This window comes from Parus major, chromosome 8 (assembly GCF_001522545.3).
Source record: "Parus major isolate Abel chromosome 8, Parus_major1.1, whole genome shotgun sequence".
NCBI classification, from domain to species: Eukaryota; Metazoa; Chordata; class Aves; order Passeriformes; family Paridae; genus Parus; species Parus major.
Genome location: NC_031777.1, coordinates 1,626,557 through 1,645,659, shown reverse-complemented (window position 1 = coordinate 1,645,659; position 19,103 = coordinate 1,626,557). Strand labels below are relative to the sequence as shown.

The 19,103-nt window shown below is 52.4% G+C and overlaps 1 protein-coding gene across 2 annotated transcripts in view; it reads left to right on the top strand.

Annotated features, from left to right (window-relative positions):
- PBX1 (PBX homeobox 1) overlaps window positions 1–19,103 on the top strand; it is a 122,804-nt gene that overhangs the window by 11,024 nt on the left and 92,677 nt on the right. The window lies entirely within an intron of this gene.

Below are 19,103 nucleotides of genomic sequence, written 5' to 3'. Positions count from 1 at the left end.
TTTGCTTACCCTAAACTGATGGGCTCTTTCCAGCCCCCCCTGGCCCTTTTTTTTCCCCTAAATCTGCTGATAAATGGAAAACCCTCAGAAGAGCCAGTGCTGTGAGGAGCTGCTCTAATCTAAAATGATAACTTTGCCATTTTACTTCAGCCTTGTTGAAAAACGAGCAGAGCTGCCTTTGCAAGTGGGATCAGCCTGCTTAAATGAAGGAGCCTGGATTTTTGTTTCTCGCCCAAGTACAAGCCTGGAAACTCAGTTCATCATTTCCACATCCCATTTTTGGTTTCTCACAACCTGGCTGGCCTGCCCATCCTCGTTACCAGGAGAGGAAAATCAAGTTTCTCTCCTGGTTGGATAACATTTTCAAATTCCAGGGTGATGTCGATTAGCAGAATTAGCAGTGGCAGGTTACCCAGCAAAAATACCCTTCCAGTTGTGAAGTGTTCCTCGCTGGTTGCTGCTTCTTTCCCAACTCCAGCGGTCCCAATCCTGGATACGTCTCCACAGCACGGGGATTTTTTTTCTCTCTTAACTCAGTGCAGTTGTTTCCTTTTGACATTTGATATTTACAAGGCTGGAGCCAAACTGAAAGTGAATCTGCCCATAACTCTACTAAATGTGCCTTTCTAATTTCAACATTAATGTTTCAAAACCCAAGCTGCTGGTGGGTGTACCTTTGCTTGTTTACACACATCTTTTATTTTTTTTTTTCTCCTGTGCAGTGATTCTCTGGTGAAACATTAGGAATGATACAATACCTGAAGCCTCTGCATAGATTTATTCTCTTGCTTTCAGCTGTAAATTTGGCTTTTAACCCCTAAGTCTCTAATTTTAAAGGGTTGCAAGTTTTTTGGTTTTTTTTTGGGAGAAGCCTGCTTACATGCAAAATTATTATTATAATATATGATTCATTACATTAATAGTGGAAGAATTTTCTGTAATATGATCGATTGCAATAAAATTGCAAAAATATTATTTCAAATACCACGATAACATGGTGAATTTGCAATACACTGATTATTGCAAATCTCTAAACAAAAGGCTAGAGATTGCAGTTCACAGGGTAAAAAGAATTAGCTGGAAAGAGTTGTGGCTGTCAATCCTGACTTTGATAGCAGAGGACACGGGCACCCCCCGGTAGGTTTTGTGTGAAGCTGGTGCTTTCCAGAAGAGCGCTTGTTCACGTTTAGGGAAGTTCCAGGCAGTGGGACATGCTCCCCAGGTTGGAAGTGTGTTTTGAGGGGTTTATAACCCTTGCTTTAAAGGGGTCACCTCTTTATTTTGGATAGAGATTGGCCAGGCTTCTGGCTGCGGCGTAGCGCTGTGCATGTGCCTGCAGAGAGCGAGGAGCCGCTCCCGGAGCGCTTGCGTGTTTTGGGGGGGAGCAGGTGGCAGGAATGGTGTTTTCACTGAATGTATTATTCCCCTGGAAAATCCTGGCTGTTAGATCTGGTCAGCAGATGTGAGGTGTCGATCGGTATCGGCGGTGGGAAGGGACTTGCAATATACTTCGCTAATGGAGAAGAACCCGAGGAGCAATTCCCTGATTTACGCTTTCGGCGATGTGAAATGAAACCGTCTGAAGCGCTCTGCTCAGCGAGCTCTTAGCAGACCACTTCTTCCTCCCTTCCTCATGCAGATTTTTCCAAAGAGGCTGTTTCTTGACTCCGTTGCTGGGTGGACAGAGGTGGCTGGGAGGCTTGGACTCCTCAAATGCATCTTGAGGCACACAGCATCCAGCATGGGAGCAGGGAGCAAGCGGCACCCGCTGTAGCTCACTCCAAAGCCCCGGTGCAATTCTGTCCCCAAGTGGCTGAAAAGGTCATTTAGCGCAAGAGCAAACGTTTATTTTTTATTTTTTTTTCACTCCCTCAAATAGTCAAATTAGCATCCTTCCTCTGCCACAGGAGCTGCTGGAGGGGGCATCCTGAGAAGGATTATAGGTAGGAGCGCCTGGGCCTGGGCTGTTCCTCTCCCGAAGGTCCCTGGCTGCTATTTGCACATCCCAGTGTCTGACTGCAGCTGGCATTTCCCCCGTTTGCTGGAATTTACTTTCTGCCTGGCGAGGGCATTGGGTAACATTTGCACACCTGGGCTGCTTAAGCTGTGGAGGGGCTGGGGGATGTGTTGGAGAAGGTCAGGGGTCTCTGCTTTCCTTACGGGCAGGAGGGAGCAGGGAGAGCAGCTGCTGGTGCTGTGTCCTCTCCAGAGGCAGCAAGCAGGAGGGGGAAAATGGTGTTGTGTAATGTCACGATACCTGTGCAGCCATCTGGACCTGCTCTGATGTTGGCCCTGGCTCTTGAGAGCGCAGAGCCTGCTCGGTTTCCTCTCGTGGCTGGATTGCTTGGGCAGGGGGTTGGTTTTTATTGTGGTGGAGGGGGGCTGTGTTTCCTTTTGGACAGGATTGCAGTGCATGGCCAGCAGGTGCACAGCCTGGGAGTTTTCCTTAGAAATAACTCTCCTGCATCCAAGTTCAAAAAGTCATGGGGTCCTCAGCTGTGGGCTCTTGAGGGTAAGGATGTGCAGCAGCACAATGGCATGGCTGGAGCTTTAGGGAGCCTATCCTAAGGGCAGACTGGAATTGTTTACCATGAAAAACTCACAAATAGCATGGAAGGATGTGAGACACAGCAGAGGGTGGTGTTAGGGGAAGTCCCTGGTCTTTGCATGTGTCCAGAGGCGAAGTCCACATGATAGAAGGACATATTTTTATTTCCCTTTCTCTGGCATGTCTGGTTAGGCCTTGCAGGTGTCATTCTGCAAAGGCAGCATGTCCAGGGCTCTGAGAGCCAGGGCCCAGGACAGAAAGTGAAGCCCATGGTGCCACAGTGCTCCAAGACCCCGTTGGGAGCAGCGGGCACGGCTGGCAGAGCACACCAGTGCTGCGGGCAAGGGCAGCCAGTGGACCTGCTGCATCATCCTGGGCTGGGATTGGGAAAGGAGCTGTGCAATTAGGAAAGGTCCCTGTGGTTTGTGTTAGAAGGAAGCTCCATTAGGGTAATTTTGAAGCTGCTGTTTAATCAGAAGGCCGTCTGCTAATAGAGAGGGAGGCGCTGGGTGGGTCTGTGCTTGTGCTGCATCCCCTCTTCCTGGTTCCTTTTGCTTTTTTTTAATTGCTTTTGCTTCACCCTTTGGGAATGCTACCCCAGAGGCACCCAGGTGCTCATCAACACCATGGGGTAGCACTTTCCAAGGATTTCCTTGGCCTCTTGCCTGTTGTGTGTAGTTGTATCCTGCTGCCTTCCTCTTGCTGCATCTCCTCCCTGTGCAGTGCTGGGTCTGACCCTGGCCAGAGATTGCCCTTCCCGAGGGAAGCCAGTCCTGATGGCTCCATGGAGGGCTCCTAGGAGTCAGCAAGGAACGTGGAGGAGACCTAAGTGAAGAACAAATGAGAGCCATATAGAGACAAATGGGAATCAGATTTAGGAAGCAGACGAGACAACCCTTTGGAAGGGGCAGGGGGGATGTTTGCTTTAATCAGTCTCCTTGGGTTTCAAGCAATAATAAAGCAGATTAGTTTTCTTTTACCTTCTCTTTCCCAGTCCCCACTTTTCCCCTCTGTTTCTTCTTCCTTGCTCTTCTCAAAACATCCCTGGATTCAGCAGCACTGACATCTCCCTCCCAAGCTCCCACTTTTTGCAAATAGGATTGCTGGCCAGTCCAGTCAACATCCTGCCCATTTTCTCCCCCTCCTTCTGCCTGGTTCACGCTGGTGGGAGCTTATTGCCTTGAGACAGGCTACCTTGGCTGAGCTGCTGGGTGCAGGTCCCTCCCACTGCCAGATGAACTTTTTGGACTTCTGAAGCGAGCAGGGGAACAAACTCTTCCAAATGGGCTGTGGTTTTCTGCACGGAGTCAATCTGCCCTGGCATGCTCTGTTGTGTGCTTTAGAGGCAGTCCCCAGGGACTGGCCGTGCTTGGAGGAGATCAAAGTTTTTCCATCAGAGGTCTTGGGCAATGCCTCTGAGATGCTTGAGTGACCTCCTCACATGTGCTCCTCTGGGACGTGGTGGTGGCTGCAGGGGAGGACCCTGCTTTCCCAGCCTGCACAGATGGGTTGGTTCCCTGCAGAAATGTGCTTCCTTCCCCTTTTTCTTTCATTTTTTCCCTGGTCATTGTCTTGGTGCAGAGCAGGTAGATCTTGGGAGGGCTGGGGCCCTGCGTAGCTGTGAGTCAGTGAAGCTGAGCCTTTGATCTGTTCCACTTTCTGGTTCTGGTGGTGAGTTATTACCTTCCCAAACAGAGAGGCCAGGCTGGAGCTGGGATTAGTGCTTGCTGTGACCATCTCTGCAGCTCTCTTCTGTGCTGGGCACCATGGAAGGGATGAGATTGCTCCCACCCTGAAAGGGAATGTGGGCCCTGCCTGCTGCTGTGTGTCTGGCTGGGGAGATCTCACCAGTGCCTTCTGCTGGGCTGCTGTGTTTGTTTTCCAGGTAGAGCTTTCTTGTGCAGAGCTATTCTTCTTTTTGCTGCTGTTTGGTTGAGAGACAAAGCATCTGGGGTGATCTCCAGCATGTTCCAGTATATTGCCTCACTCCTAACCCACATAGTTTCTGTCTTATGTAGGAGTCCCCATCCTGGAGAGTAAGTTCAGCCAGTCTGGGTGATTTCCAGGAAAAGGCTGGGGGTGAGCAGCCTCCAGTATCTCCCTCAGATTCCCACCTAATTGTGCCTCAGGCAGAGACATCCAAGGTGGCAGAGCTGGTGTTCCCAGCCAGCCTGTGGGGCTGAGGTGTTGAGTGGGTGATGCTGGTGTGGCATCACCTGCTGGTGGGATGGGTTGTCTGGGACACCCTTCACCTTCACTCGTGAGCGCTGCAGAGTTGTCTGTGGAGTTGCAATCGTTTTCCTTTTGTGCTGAGGCTCTGTGATTGATAATCCTCGACAGAGGCTGTGCCCCATCCCAGGGCAGGCATCCCGGCTGCTGGGCAGGAGCCATTCAGGAGAAAGTTGTGTGGTGGCTCTGCTGCCCAGGAGGGGCTGATTTGCCTAATGCCTGCAAGACTACCACAGGGCTTTCCAGTTGCAAACTGGTTTGGCTTAGCCCCGAGAAGCAGAGTGAAGCAAAGGAGCCAAGTGTGCCCTGTGGTGGCTTTTCCGTGTCCCAGAGGTCGGCACGAGGGAAATCACTTCTGCCCCAACACAGTCTGAGCCTCCTCCCTTGCTCAGAGCAGCAGAAATCGTGGTTGTAAGCCTTCACCTGGGTACGTGACTGTGCTATAGGCAGTGTTCTCTCTCAGCTCCTCTGGGTGGGTACCAGGGGAGCTCAGGGGTGCTTTGGTGCCCCGGCCCTGGCTGCATCCCAAAACTCCCTGCCCTGTGCTGTATTTCATCTTCCCATGCTTCAAGAGAAATACTGAGCAAAATACTTCATGTTGCTGCCAGCAAGCTTCCCTTTACCCGTGCCACGGTGGGGCTTTTTAAAAAATTTTATTTTATTAGGAAATTCCCATTTGGTTTCTTTAAAAAGCAAGCCCTTGTGGCTGGCCCCTGGCCCGCCGCTAACAGATTTGTTTGAGAAAAGGCTGCGTTGGCATCCTGCTTTATTGAACATGCCTCCTGGGAAGGCGGTTTGAATATCCTTCTGTCTCCTCGGAGCAGGGAGCTCTCAGGACTGCCTGCCGCCATGGGGATGGGGAATGCTCTCCTCTCCCTTTCCCTCCCACCCTTTCCCCTTGTTCAAGCCTCCCTTTTCTTTTTTTTTTTTCCCTTTTTTTTCCTTTCCTTGAGGAGAGAGAGCGCTCTGCACGGTGCGTCCCGCTCCATGCGGCTTTTCTCTTTCCCCACGGAGTTCATCCAAAGTTCGTATCCAGACGATGAACAAAGTAGCTCAGACCTTTTCCTGACTCCTCACCCTTTGTCCTCATCACTTAGTGACAGACAGGAATCAAATGCCACAGACAGGCTGACGGGACAGGGCTGTGTGAAAGTCCTTGGAGGAGGAGGAGGAGGAGTGGAACAGTGCTGGCTAGATGGGGGACTCATGTTTAAACTCATTTCCCCCTCCCTGGGGAAAGACCAGAGCTACTTTTACTTTGAAGGGCAGAAGGGAGGTGCAGTGTTATATATATATATTTTATTTTTTTTTTTCTGTCAGAAACCGGATAAATTTTTAGCGACAATAGACGTAGGGAAGGAGGACCGGATGGAGTTAGGCTCAGTGTTTAGCACTGGGTGTGCCTCCCGTTGGGAGCAGGGGAAGGAAGGGGCTACAGGCCATTATGGATCAGAGGGATGCAGGCTGCTGGCCTGCCTGCATCTCCTCTCTCCTCAAACAGCTTTTCCCTAGGGAGAAGATGTTGCATGGTGCTGCAGCGTGACTTGATCTTCATTTCCCCTGGCTTTGGAAATCTCCTCTGGGTGGTGGGTGGTACCCACTGAGGGGACAGGGAGCTGGGGTTTAGTGCTGGAGACCTCCCTGTGCTGGGGTAGCATGTCCAGGGTTGCTGCCCAGGGTGGGCTTCTCGCTGCTACCAGATCTGGGAAGGGACCAGACCTGGTGTTCTTGCTTTGGAGACTCGCTTTGGCCTGTCAGAAAGGGAAAGGAGCAATTTAGCCTGTTTGTTCATTAGCACTTGTCTAACTCATTCAGATGTCAGGATTGGGATGACTCCTGATAGGTATTTATCCCTCTTCCAGATGTCCTCCCCAGAGATCACTTTTTTTTTTTTTTAAATGAAAAATAATGACAAGTCCCAGACAAGGAAAGTATGGAAGCACCTCATGGCAGAGATTTTGTGGAAGCTGGGTTGGCTGTAGCCTAAGGCTGGCAGAGTTTTGGAGGGTAAGACTCTCAAGCCTCCAGAGAGAGGACATCTCCACAAAATGTGTGATGACCCTTTTGTTCAGGGGTGTTCCTCCTCAGGTGCTGTGATCCCGCAGATGTGCTGGTGCAGGGGCCACTCTCTTTTCAGGGAGATGTGAATATCCCTTGCATAAACCAGCTCCACGGTATGAGGCATGAATATCACTGGGAGGGAGGGGAAACACTGCTGTCAGAAAAGGACTTTGAAAGGACCATTTACATTTGGTCCTCAAACCCTGGGAAATGCTGTGGGTGAGAGAAGTTTCTCCTGAGCTGTTTGCATGTGGAGAGCGACTGCTCATGGCTTCAACGAGCAAGATTAACACTGTCTTCCTCTGGCAGGGGAGAAACAAAATTGCTCAGCAAGCCTCAGGACTGTGTTCCCTAGGGAAGTGGGGGGACCACCTCCTTGCCCCAAGGCACAGCAGGTTGAATCTTTATCCCAAGCCTGGCTGCAGCATTCCACATGCCTCTGGCTCACTCTCCCTCAAGCCCACACTTGTGGAGGTCAGCTTGGAGGCAGCAGGAAGGGGCCAGGGTGGTCCAGGTTTTGCCCTCTTTTGTTTGCTGATGTTGCAGAGCTTGCTGATCTGGGCCCTGGCCAGCTCGGCTGACTCACAGGAATCCTCTCCCGAGTCTCCTACACCCTCCATTACCTGCTCCGAGTGCTTCCTGGCGTGAAGGGAGCTGTGCATTTGTGCAGCTCGCGTCCGCCGCAGGCTGCCGTGGGCAGGGACCTCAGCCTGGCCCTGTCACCCTTTACAGTGCTGGCTCCCATCAGTAGTGACCATCTTCCTGACCCCGCAGACAGTCCCTGAGTGTCTTTAGAGAGGCATTTGCTCTGCTTGAGAGGTCAAAGGAAAGACCTCCTTGCTCGTTTAGGAGGTGTCTGTGTGTGTGTGGGGGTGTCCACGTGGCTCTCGGTTTTTGTAGGGCTGCTGCCTTTTTGTTCATCAATGCAACAAGTCAGACCTAGAGGAGGATTGTAGCAGTGAGGGAGTTTCTGATATCCACAGGCTCCTTCCAGCACTCCCTACCTCTGGTAAATGGCAGTGGGTCAGCAGGAGGTGACCCACAATCGAGTCAAAATTCCCACGTTTTGGTGCCGCAAATGCTGCGGTCCCTGTCGAGCAAAGGCGGGTGTGAGACGCTTGCAAATCCCCTGCCTTGCAAGCTGGGGAGTCTCCTGGAGTTCCTGCCTTGCCAGTCGTGCTGTGAGGTTTTTTTTTGCACGCAGCTTTACCTTCTCAGGGAAGCGGCTGGGGCATGTTCCCATCTGAAGCTGTACCCTTGTGAGGTGCTTGGGTTGGCAAAGCACTGCTGTTGCATCAGGCTGGGCCGTGCCCAGTGAGCACAGGGGGGAGGCAAGGTTCTCATGCCTGCTCAAAATAGTTCCATATTACAGCTCCTCTGGGGGCTTGGGGAGGTCTGTGGTTTGTGGCTTTGTTTGCATGTGCCACACGTGAGTTTCTGTCCCCAGGGTCCTGCTGAGTTGCAAGATTTGGGTGTTTGGTGGCTTTCTGGGCTGTGGCTGCCAAGCTGTGTGTGATGTTGTGCAAGCGGTTTGCATCTTGTGTGAAGTTTGCAGTTGCTTTCTGGAGAGCTGGAGGACCAGGGAGCTCGCTGGTTTGGTACAGCCAGGGAGTCACATTCCCACTGAACTATGGAGCAAACATCTGTGTGTGTGCCAAGGGGCAGCCTGACCCGGTTACAGTGGTGGGGAGGCATTTTTGGGGTCCTGCAAGCCATGGACTCATTGAAGGGCCTCACTTGACTGATCCCTCACAGGGAGGGGAGTCCTGGATATCCCTGGGTGCCAGAGGAGTGGGAGCAGCCTTGTGCAGGGCTGCAGGCTGGAGAAGCAGTGCTCTCCCCTCTTGCAATGAGGTTGTGCCTGTGATAGTGTGAATTCCTCTAGGACAGTGGCTGAGGTTTATGTCTCCCCTAGCCTGAGCTTCAGGAGGAAGATGATGCCCCGAAAATGCCCTCCTAAGGTGACTTAAGCACTGCTGTTTTATCACCTTTTCAGCAGAGCTGGAGTCCCGCTGCTGGTAAAAATCAGTCACTTGTTCAAGGTTGCGGGCTGTCCCTTTGGCTGAAGTCTGTGTGCATGGGTACAGGATGGATTCCTCGATAGATTCCCCATTCCAGTGCCACAGTGTCCCCCAAGGCTGCTGAGCCAGCCCCGAGCTGAGCTCTGCTGCCATCTCCCCCTTCCCCTCTCTCCTCCTCGGCGGCACAGCCTTTGTCAGCCGGCCAGGACCCCGCAGTGTGCAGCCAGCCTCCCTGAAGTGCCAGCCATGGCCCTGGCCCCCCTCCTCGCCTCTGCCCCAGCATTTATCAGCAACCTCCCTTCCCTCCCAGCCGCCAAATTCTTTCTCCGTGCCGTCATCCTCCGGCCAGAAGCCGCCCCGTCCCACTCTCTCTCTCCCTCCCTCCGAAACCAGCCCAGAACTGCTAGGCAAACATTTTGCCTGTTGTTATTACAGTATTCCCATCTGCATACTTAGTCATAAACCCCTTTTAATTCCAGCCTTTTTCTGGGGCGGGGTTAAGAGTTCAAACCCATCATTTTTCTTTTGGGGCTGGAGGCTTACAAAAGCAGCCCGTGGCGAGATTGTTCAGTAGGATGGGGCTGAGAGTTAAGGGAAAGGGGCGGGGGAGAGGGGGGTTGCACACAGCAGTACTGGCTCTGCAGCCCCTCATCCCTAGGGAAGGCTTTGGATGAGGTTTTTGGGGGGCTGGCTGGGACAGGGATTGCTCTCTGCCAGCCCCCCCCTTTTCCCCTTCCAGCAACTCCAAGCCAGAGGTGGATGGGGCTGGCCCCTTGGTGGGGAGGTGTCAGGTCATGCTGCTGCTGGTCTTGCTTCCTTTGTGGGAGTCTTTGGATAATGGAATGCCAAAAGCTGAGAGTTCCTGACTGTGCAGGGAGAGGAACAGCCCTGGATCTGTGCAAAGGTTTCTCCAGGAGAGCTCCCCAAGAAAAGCTCGATGCTGCTGGTCCTTTAAGTTATGCAGAGGATGCTGTCACACTCCCTTTTCCCAGCTCTCCATGCCCTTACTTTAAAAGGCTGTGCCCTCCTCACTTCTCACTTTGGGTAGTGAGGGTCCTGCTCCACACACTTTGGCTGCTTCCCTGCTCTCCAGGTGTCTCCAGGCTGGATGAGCCCAAATATCTCCCCATGTCTCCCAAAAAACATCGGGGTCCACTGCTTGTGAGCCTACCTGGACTTAGGAGGTGTCTATAGTAACAGTTCCCTATTGCCTTTGGGGTGTGGCTGATTTTAATTCCCTCTGTGGCAAGGGTTCCTAGGTGCTGGCACTCCCACCAGCCCAATGCTACCCCATGGTAGGGAATTCCTGCTCTCCATCTGCTTCCCTGTGACCTGGGTGGTGCAGGTAAGGCAGCAGGAGGCAGAGAGCTCCTAAGGACTGTGATTAATTCCTGTGCAAGGCTTGGTGGCTGTATCCTGCCCCTGTAGCTGCTGCTGGACCCCTAGACTGGCTGCTGACCTGGGTTTGGTGGGAGATAATCCCTCCTTCCTCTTGCAGATGGAATGCTGCATCCCTGTGGGATGGGGTATGGACCAGTTGATGGTTTGGGGTTTGGGAGGCATTGGCACCTCCCTGTCTTTGGGCAGGATGAGGTCTCCCCCTGCCCCTCCTCCAAATTAAAAGGTCTCAAGGAGGAAAAGAAATAAGAGTGAGCATTTGAGTTGACAGAAATGTTGCACAAATTTGTGCAGCTCAATTTCCCAACATGTTTCAGTAAGGAAGCAGCTCCTGCTTTGCTTTTGAGAAGCATTAAAAAAGATGGAGATATCTCGTATTTACATATTTGAAATTAAGCCTTTGCCTTCTTTATTAGAAGTATTTCTCTGAAATTTGACTTCAGTTTTAAATTACAAATACCTTTAACAACAAATCCAGCTCTCAAGTGATGCTGTTAAAAAAAAAAAATGTCCTGAAAGAGCAGGTATTTGGGCAGTTCTATTGGAAAGCTACTCAAAGGCAGGAATGCTGAAACAACTGCCACTTCTCTCTGCATATCCCACCATTCCATCTGTGATTGTTACCCCACATGGACTATGTGACAGCTTCTCATTGTAGTTCTCCCACCCCCTCCACTGGCTTTCTTAGATGGGGGGTTTTATCCATGACACTGGGTATTGAAAAACCACAGGAAGATAATCTAAACAACATCCTCTGATTTTTAGTGGACTAGGTAGGAGCTTTCTTAAAAAGCACTGTGATCCTGCAGCTGTACCCAGTTGGTGGATCCTTGGCAGGATGAGCGGTCCAAATTTGCATCTAAATTATCTTTACTGCTTGATCCCCTAAATTGCACTTCTAGGTGGAGAGATTTGAATTATTTTTTTTTTCCCCTACGTGGGTGCTGAATGGTTATTAAGCTGCTGTAGAGGGAAGGAAGCTTGTCACACGAGAAATTTGGTTTTAGTCCCCGTTAATCTCGAAGGGCGTTCATTCTGCTGGCCTGAACACTTGTGTCTCTTGATTCAATAAGCCTCAGCATGCGTTAGATCTTCACTTTTCCCTTTTCAAGTGCAAAGGTGGAAGGGGAAAGGTCCCGCTGTGAGCCAAATCAGCCTGTGAGCTTTTCCACACGCCTGTGCCTGTGCCTGGGGAGCCGGAGGGGGACCTGCCACGGCTCCTTCCAGCTGCGAGCACGCCCAGGATGGTGCGCTCGGAGCGCGGGGCTCTGCCTACCTGCCCTCGGCGTGCCTGGCAAGCCACGGCTTGCAAGGCATGGCAGGTCCTGCACACAGCCTGCCTGGCTCGCTGCAGCCTCCCCCGGCTTCCGAGGGGAGCTGGGCGGCTCACAGCCAGCCACCCCGCTTCTTGGCCTTCCTTAAGGGGTGCTGCTCTTTGCCTGCTGCCACTCGGGGTTTTGGGAAGCAGATTTCCTCTCCACGAGCTGTTTGGAGATGCCAGAGGAGGGGCTCTGCAAGGTGCAGGCAGCGTTTATTAGACCTGTTCAACAGGAAGCTTAGGTCTCGAAAAAGGAGTTGCTGGGCTGCCTGGTGCGGGGCAGGAGAGCGGCTCAGCCCTTGTGCAGGAGCCAAAAGAGGTGTGGGTTTGGTTTCTGGGCATGCCCTGCTGCTGAGTGATGCTGGTCAGGTCACTGTGCTCCCTTGCTGGCCTGCCTGTGGCGCAGGGACATCTGTATCTGCAGATCTTACGGCTCTTTGATCGATTAAAGCAGCTCGGGTTGTTGCAGAGGAGGGAGCCCGCTGTTGTCCTCTGCCTGCAGCCTTGCCTGGTGCAGCGAGGGTTTTCTGGCAGGATACTGGGCAGGAGGGGAGCTGGTGGAGTTGGTTTTGAGTTTTCTTTGGGGAGAAAGAGACCACTGATCCCAGGTGTTTGAAACCTTTTCTCTCTTCCACATCTCCATCCTCAAGGTAGATGCATCCTCGGGATTTGGATGCTTATGGGCGTTGCTCCCTGCAGGTGCCAGCAGGAACATTGCAACACCATGTCCTGCTCCCACACAGAGCTGTTCCAGCAGGAGGGGAGCTGGTGTGTGGAAGGGCACTGGGGTTACAAGATCTGTGTTTGGAGATTTCATTAAATCAGGATTAATTCAGAGCTGTTTCTGTGTACAGTTTCACATTCTTCTGCAAACGGGCACCTTGCCTGTGCCAGGAATTTGAAACGTGGAGCATGCACACTCCTCCTCTTCCCGTCTCCTTTTATTTGAAAATGAGTGTGCTTGTGAGATTTTTTTTTTTCCCCACCCTGTGTTCACCTGTGCCTTTTGCCTTTCTGCTGCCCAATGCCTTAATTACAGCCGAGGAAATGACGTGCAGGTAAATCTTGGGAGAGGTTGGCTCTGCCACATGCCAGCCCCGGGACATGAACGCGCCATCCTGGCTCCAGCTCCCTCCCGACCAGGAGCACGTTTCCATCACTGCTCCTTCAAGCTCTCCCTCTCTCCTTAACGTGCTGCTTGTGTAATTGTTGGCTGTTTGTCTGCTAATGATTATAAATTAGCGGCCGAGTGTATAAAAAGTTAATGAAGTTCTGTTGGTGGAACCATTACGCCTTCCCAGGCTGGCACGTACAGGTCGGCCGAGCCGGTAAGAAAAGCCAGACACCGAGTCCGGCCTTTCAGGGGATCAGGTTTCAGCTCGCTTGCTCTTTCCTGCTGTGTTTTTTCTTGCTGGATGGAGCCAAAGTTGAGCTCTGGGAATGCCAAAAGGTGGCAGGTGATATTTTCTCTGCTGTGGAGTACAAAAAAATCACCACAAGTGCTTGGATTCCTCCTGCCATCACTTGTTTCCAGCCCTCTTGGTCCACTGTTCCAGGGGCACATCCTCTACTTTTCTCCTTCCTGTTATTTCAGGATAGGGCTCTGAGGATAGCCTGGACTCCTCAGTTCTGGCCTATAGCAGATTTTTGCACATGGGCTTCTTGGGTTGAACCCAAATACCTCCAACCCCTTCAGCCTCTGCTGCTTTGAGCATCTAACCTTGACATGGCAGTAACAGCTCCTTCCATCACAGTGCTCATGTACAAGGTGTAGGATGGCTGCTGGAGGAGATGGCATGATCATACAGGTATAAATCTACCTGCTGTAAACCACCCACCCCCTTAGTTTTTTTTTTTCCTCAACACTTAGAACTTGGCAGGACTTTTAACTGTGTGCCCTGGCATTTCTCTGGGTGGAGGCAGGCTTGGCATAGGGCTTGCTAAAATGAGCTGAGTGGCTTAGGGGGAAAAAAAGTGCTGATAAAAAAAGAAGGTGTCCTCCTTGCTGTGGTGAGATTTTTAGAGGTGTCTCTTGGGCTCTGGCACCCCTTCTCTGAAAGAGCTGTGGAAATTTGGCAGTAGGGCTGTCTTGTGTCATCCTCATGAAAATTCACTTGAATTGGGAGTAGATGCTCGGCAGGTCTCCGAGGAGCTCCCACAACATTTTGGCAGCCAAACCCTGGAGAGTGGCTGCCAGCCCCATGGAGCTGCAGGCTAGGGGTCCCCTCTGGTCATTCCTCTGTGAAGCTTTTCCTGGACAGTGGCTGCTGCGGAGTGGGAATGGGAGAAAATGCAGCTCATGTAGCTCCTTGGAGACAGAACAAGGTCAGCAGAGTGTGGGATCCTGCAGTGGATGCATGACCTGTGGCGTGGCCGTGCCATGTAGTGCATGAGTGCCTTGGAGAAGGTGCCATCCTTTCTACCAGGCTCTGTTTTTTTCCCAGATGAGATGATGTGTGCTCTTGTGGCACTCAAAGTGTGAACACCAGTCTCCTGGCCTTCTTCCAGCCTGAATGATCGCTTTCAGCATCCCTTATTTTTCCCCTGCTGGGCTGTGCTCAGCAGGGCTCCTTCCCGGGCCTGGTGGGCTTCCCCTCTCCTGAGGAATGTTGTTGCAAGGGTGCTGCAAGGATGGCAGGAGGAGTATGAACCTTGCCAGAGCTCCAGAGGGTGTTTTGGGGTGGGCTGGAGCCACCAGCCAAGCTGCCAGCGTGGATAGGCAGCACAGGGCTGGGGAGAAGCTCCTTGCAGTCAGCAGGAGCCTTCCCTTTGACTTGGCCAGAGCTTGGATAGGCTCCTGGATTTTGGGAAGGATTCAGCAAACCTGTGTCCAGCTGCTGGCACGGGGGATTAGCAGCAGGAGGCGTGGGTGAAATCTGGAGCTGAGAGCGGTGTGGCAGCAGCCCGGTGGCCTTGGGCACGTGGTGGGGATTACAGCAGGAGTCCTCCCTGCCGGCTGCAGCCCTGCTGCTGGCTGGGCTGGGGGTTTTGGGGTCTGCACATCCCTCCCTCAGCAGAGGAGACCCCCAGATCTCTGGGTTTGCTTGGAAAATGCTCCTCTCCTGGAGGAGATGACGGCCGGGAGCTGCTGCTTGTTGCTGGGGAGCTGGCGGTGGTGAGGAGGGGTGGCTGGGAGAGCCCCCAGCCCCTGCTCCCAGGCCATGCCTGCCTCTGCCCAGGGCTGCTTTTCGGGGGCGCAGGCATTCCAGGAATTTGTAAGGAATTAGGGAGCGGGTGGGGAAGAGCGGGAAGACTCCTGCAACATGAACCATCTGGCCTCTTCAGTCTCTGCGCGCGCGGCAGCGTCTGGGATAAAGGAACTGATCGAAAACAGACATTGTTTGAGACAATAAAACTGTATTACACGTTAATGAGAAAATACATCGGAGAGCCGAGGGCCTGGGGCAAGCTGGGTGTTCTCCTCCCTCTGCCCTCGACCCGTGCATGGCCTGGTGCTGTGCTGCCCACGGGCAGTGGCAGCTCCTTCTCCAATGCTGGCCGGAGAGCTGCAAGCCAGCAGGGTTTAGGCAAGGCACGCTTGGCTGGGGCACATTGCCCCTTTGTCCCTGTCTTGGAGGGGAATGATCCCAGCAGGAAGGCAAAAAGCAGCCCTGCATGGTCCAGGGGGCTCCATTTGCACCTCCCTGCCTCAGGCTCCTGCAGTTCTTCTTTTGTAATAAATGGAGTGGGTTAGGGCTGGTTCCCTGGCTGTGGGGTGAGTGGCACAGCCTGCCTTCCATCTACCTGGCACGAGAGCCTCACAGCCTGTGCCTGGCCCTGCTGAACCCACAATCTCAGGGAGCCTAGTGCTGTGCTGGTTATTAGATCCTGCAGGCTTTGATTGCCTTCCCACTCTTCACCAACTCGTGCCTTTTCCTGTGGGGTGGGACATGCTCTGCCTCAGGATTTGGGGGCTCATTTGAGTGTCCATGGCTTGGCAGAACCCCTGTCAGGTTCCCTTCTCACTGTTCAGATCCTGGGCTCCCTGTGTTTCCCTCTGCTGGCTGTGGGTTTCTGCATGTCCTGTGAGGGAGTTAGGTACCCTTGGGAAGAAAGCCAGGATGGTTCCTCACCTGGAGGAAATTATTGACTCATCCCAACTTAAAGCCAGGCTTTAGTGACCCAGTGGCTGGGCTTTCAGGCTTCCTGCCACCCTTTTTTTTTATATTTATTTTTTTTTTCCCTTCTTTCATCCTAGTAATGGCCAAAATTTATAAGTAAGGGAGAAAAAGGAGTTTTGAAGGTGGGGATGGAGAAGCAGAGGGATTGTGGGGGGTGACATGTCTGGAGTCTGTACCTCCCAGCCGAACATTTTTGGAGATCTTTCTTCACCTCAGGCAGGAGCGGGAAGCTGATGGTCCATGACAAAGGCCCCTTTTCTTCTCAGGGCTGGTGTTTTCATAGTGTTGGGTTACATCCCCCTCACTTTGGGGGTGGGCGGGAAGGGGGCATTGATAGAACCTGACACAGCTACATGATGTAATGTTATTTTTTCGGTACCAAAACGAGGCAATTTTTCACTCAAGGTCAGCAGAATTTATGTCAGGCCCTGCTGCAGGGAGGGAGCCCAGGCTGGGGGTACAGGATGGGGTGTCTGATCCAAGCCTGCACCCCGACACCCCCTCTAGCCCTGCCACAAATACCATTGTAGAGGTAACAAGGACATCACCCCCAGACTTTTCCCCGCTCCCCCTACCCCTCGCCTCGTGCTTGAGCTAAAATATTTTAATTAAAACGGATTCTGCTGGGAGCGTGGAGCCAGGGAAGCCCGCTGCAGACCCTGCTTTTGGTCACTGGGCCCTCAACATCTGTTTCCTATTGAAAGCTCCTTTGGAAAGGAGAGCTGGCCCCTCCTCCCATCCCCAGTTTCAGTCCTTTTGGAGACCAACTGGCAGCCCAGCTTTCTAAGGGTTTGTCCCCGTCCCAGGCTTCTTCCAGCCCAGCCTAGCTAAAGTTCTGCTTAAATAAAAATAAACAAGCAGAGTTGATTGCGGGCAGTGGGGAAGCTGATGTCCTGTTGCATGTGTGAGGCATTATCCAGGGGTGAAGATGGGGTCTCCACACTCACCCAGCAAGGAGAGAAAAAAATCAGTAGCTTTGATGCTGGGGGGGGCTGAAAAAGGAGGGTTGGTTGTGGGGATGTGCATGAGAAAAGCTGTCTGTGTTCTGTGAAAAAGAGCTGTGCCTGTTCCTCCAGCCGGGAGCAAATGATGCCACTGGTGTGAGCATTTTTGTGTGTTTGCCCTGGTCATGGTTTGCACTTCTGGGCATCAGTTAAGTTTTCTGTTTGTTCTTTCCAGCTGAGATGGTCCCAAGATGTGGGGAGCTCTGGAGCAGCTGTGGTCTGGGCAGGAAGATGTTAGGGAAAAGCACCCCAAGTGGGTGGAGTGGCTGTTTGTGGGCCCTGCTGGGATGAGGTCTCCTGTTCCTCAGGACCATCACTGCAGTCTTTCAGCAGTGTGTTAAAATTGTTGGTGTTTTGGGAGAGGCAGCTCCTAGGGAGAAACGTGGCTGTGTGAATTGTGGGGAAATGGGTGCACACAGGGGAGGGAGCACCTGGACACCTTTATGCAGGAACATGATGTGGTATCAGTGACCATCTCGTTTGGCCTACACGTGGCTTGGAAAAGGCAGAGTGTGAATCTGAACTGTCTCTGGAAGGCTGAGCCTGTGTCAGGCAGCGTTCTCTGGACTTGGTGCAGCACAAGAAGGAGGGAAAGTCACCAAGGCTTTTCCAGAGCTCCATCAGAGATGGTCATGGGTCTGTAACCCCTGCATGTAAAGGCACTCTGCAGGGTGTAGGATTTGAATGGATTTGTTGATGTTGAGGCTGGCTGCTTTAGTTATTTTTATATCTGGCCAGTTTGTCAGGATCCTCTTCTCCTTGACCTCCCCCCCCTTCAATCTCCTGAGCTAAAGCACCCTGGAGTGGGGCCTGTGGGAGCTGTCAAGGCCTGTCTGGAGGAGCTGCACCCCGTGTGAGGCAGTGCCATGTCCCCAGCGTGGCTGGGATGGGGTTCAGCAGAGGGACAGGAGATGGGTGGGTCAGAGAAGGGAGGTCAGAGGACCATGATTCCGGGAAGGTCACTGCACTGCCGGCGTTCGCCCTTGAAAGCCGGAGGTTGCAGGCATGTCCAGATGTGGAGAGGTCAACCCAGCGCCCTCCTGCTCAGGGAGGGGAGAGGTTCCTCCCTGGCCATGTTAGTGGAGGGCTGCCGCCATTTGGAAGCGTGGGAGAGGGGGGGTGAAGATGACTGGAAAACTAGAGGGAAAAAATATAAACCTGTAACCTGTAAGAGCTGATTCTCACCACATCAAAGGGTTTTCAAGAAGGTTGTTTTTCTTCCCTTTCCTGGAACTTTTTCCTGACCTTCTTCGAATTGAAAAGCTTTATCAAATGTTAGTGGTTTTTCTTTTTTGTGATTGTTGCTTTTGGCTTGAAAGGCAGGAAGCCAACAAAAGCAGTTTGTGCTGTGCTGACTGCCATAACCCCCTCTCCCCAAAACAGTGGATGCTTTCCAGTGTCCATATTTGAGTGCAGTGTTCTGGTTGGGGTGGCAGGGCAGGGAGTGAACAAATACATCTGCTTGTTTAACGGAGACCTCCTGGTCCTTCTCTGGGGCGTTGCTGACCTGTTGCAAAATGCCTGGATGTGGGTGGTACCCAGTTGTGTGGTGACTGAAGAAGGGAGATCTGGCTGGAATGATGAGATGAGCAAGTCTGGATTGCCTGGTGCCCTTCCATCTCCCAGCACAGGTCAGGCACCTCTCACACTCTCCTGCTGACAAAAGATGAGGCACGGACACCCCGCGACTTTCCCAGAACCATTCCCAGACAGGAGTGGTGGGGAATTAAGCCCCATCCCTAGGATTCCTGTTCCTATAGGCTACCATGGTGCACTCTGCTGCCCTGTATTTTATCTTCCTGGTGATAGTTTCCTGGCTGTGATGCTCCTGTGATATCGAGACCAGCTGCTGCGTGAAGGCGCGCGCATGTGCGGGATGCAAAGGTTGTGCGTATGAATGAGTAAAAACTTGGAAAGAGTCTTAGCACCGCCTTTATCTCATAGAAGAGGAATTTTTTGATGAAGACTCGCAAAATCATCCATCTTCCCCCCGTTGTTTTGGCAGTGGTGTTGCCCACAAGGACGCGTTCTACCCGTTCCTTAGGGACCCGTGGGGGTCTCTCCAGACGAGAGCGTAAAAGTCCCCAGGCTGCCTTTGCCGAGTTTGTTTTATGTCTTTGTTCTAATGAAAGTTGTGTGCTGCTTCCCATTTCCAAGCTGTTGCTGCGGTGGTGGTGGTGTTCGCTCTCAGCAGCTGAAGAAATACTCTTGGTTGTTTCCTTCCCCCCGCCCTCCACCTTTGCATTAACATCTGGACAAAGATAAATGCATATGCGGGCTGTTTTCACTCGCTTCGGTGTCTTCACAGCTTTAATGAAAAGATCATTTCTGCCATGGAGGAGCAGTGGCCCAGATTGCAGCGGGGTTTGCTCCCCACCTCTCCCCAGACAGCGAGCGAGCAGC